Raw genomic sequence first — 1,904 nt, 5'->3', positions numbered from 1 at the left:
ATATCTGCATAATGGGCATAAACTTTGTCTTCAAATATGCAGCAGAGGAGGAAAAATGTGCTAGACTCCCTTCAGTAGTGCAAAGTACATGAAAGTCTGCCCTGGAAACATGGAGAACAAACTGGAAAAAAATAAAAGGGTAAAACTGGAAGTTCCTCAATCATAGGCGGAGTGGATCCAAAGAAATCTGTTTTATTAATTTTTTACCCCTATACAAAAATGGCCTGAAAAATACTCCTTTCCCAGGCAGCTGCTGAACATGGCAGAGGGGCAGGTCCTGGTGCTCATGGCCGAGGTCATGTCCTGGGCCAGGGCCACCTAGAGGCCATCATGGCCAAGCTGGTACTGCTGGGTTAGAAGGTGCTGATCGCACCCTGTGAGGGCATCAACCTTCCTGGCAATTTCCACAGAAACTAGTTGAAGTACCTGGTCTTTCTCCACAAATGGATGAACATCAACCCATCCCTTGGCCCTTACCACTTGTCAGTCCCCAGCCGCATCTTCTGGAAGACCATGCAAGGCACGCTGACCCACAAGACCAAGCGAGGCCACGCCACCTTAGACCGCTCAAGGTGTTTGATGGGATCCCGCTACCCTATGACAAGAGCGAATGGTGGCTCCTGCTGCCCTCAAGGTTGTGAGTCTGAAGCCTACATGGAAGTTTGCCTACATAGGGCGCCTGACTCCCTGAAAGTACCAGGGAGTCACAGCCTCTCTGGTGGAGAAAAGGAAAGAGAAGGCTAAAATCCATGGAAACAGGCCAAAAAGAACAGGAGAAGAAAACTGACAGATGCACAGAAGTCTTCAAGGCTCGTGGACTCCTAATCTGAGCCCAATAAAGTTGACTCGAAATAAGTAAATATAAATAAAATACCCCCCAAAACAAAAATCTCATTACTATATTAAAATTCAGCCTAAGGTTTCGCAAATATGATGTGTGATACAGGCATCAGAATTGATGTAAGTACGTGAACAAAAACAATAGCCATGTCATAATACGTAGGATGTCTTAAGAACTTTCTCTGTACTAAGGACCATGGTATGTATTTTACATGCACATTTATACACATATCTCATTTTATTATGTTATGTGCATACATCCCTCACTTAACAACTCACAAAGAAGGTATTATATTATGATCCCCATTAGATAATATCTTAGCCTGGCTTCCACCAGAAAGCAGAACCTGAGACAAGAGCTATGTGCAGGCAGCTTGAGGAGTGATGCCAGACAGCACACATGTTGGATGGAGGAAAGAAGGAAACTCAACACAAGGAGATGCTATCCAATCATCCTCAATTGTAGTGCTCATCCCTGGCTCCCTTCCTGAAGAGACCATCCATTCCTGTCCCGCTGGTTGAGAAATGCTCCATGGGGCACCAACTCTCTCCTACATCCAGGTTATACATATGTGAGTGTTGAGCAGGCTCTTACATGAATGCTGGGACAGAAAGCAAGACACACTTTACTGAGATGCTGTGTGTGGACAGTAAAGCTGATAGAAGCTTGAACAGAACTATTTACAATAGCTAAAGCCGGAAAAGAGAAGAACCCTAAAGGATTTGAGGCAATGGGTGCATAAGAAGAGTCCCATAAAAGGTGAATAGTTAAGACTCATAGAGGTTGTCTTGCCCAAGGGGACACAGTTGAAAACACAAATCTGGTATTCTATTCTAGATCCCCTTCTATTTCTATTCTCAATATGGTAAAATAAAGAAGAAACAGAAGGATAATTATTCAGATACAACATTCATGAATAAAAACCCATCCATGATGTATCTCCTGTTTGCTCTTCAGTCTCACCTGCCACCATTTTGCTCCCCACCCTTTATGCTTCAGTCATAGCACAATACTCGGATGTGCTCAAGAAGTTAAGTGGCTTTACCAAATTCACAAACTGCCC

At 43.9% G+C, this 1,904-nt stretch overlaps 1 pseudogene; it reads left to right on the top strand.

Annotated features, from left to right (window-relative positions):
• The first annotated feature begins 259 nt into the window (after nt 1-259).
• On the top strand, nt 260-787 carry LOC118664170 (annotated as a pseudogene).
• The last annotated feature ends 1,117 nt before the right edge of the window (nt 788-1,904 follow it).

The sequence above is a fragment of the Myotis myotis genome, unplaced genomic scaffold (genome assembly GCF_014108235.1).
Source record: "Myotis myotis isolate mMyoMyo1 unplaced genomic scaffold, mMyoMyo1.p scaffold_m19_p_10, whole genome shotgun sequence".
NCBI lineage: Eukaryota > Metazoa > Chordata > Mammalia > Chiroptera > Vespertilionidae > Myotis > Myotis myotis.
The sequence above is the reverse complement of the archived record's forward strand: the minus strand, read 5'-3'. Positions and strand labels throughout refer to the sequence as shown.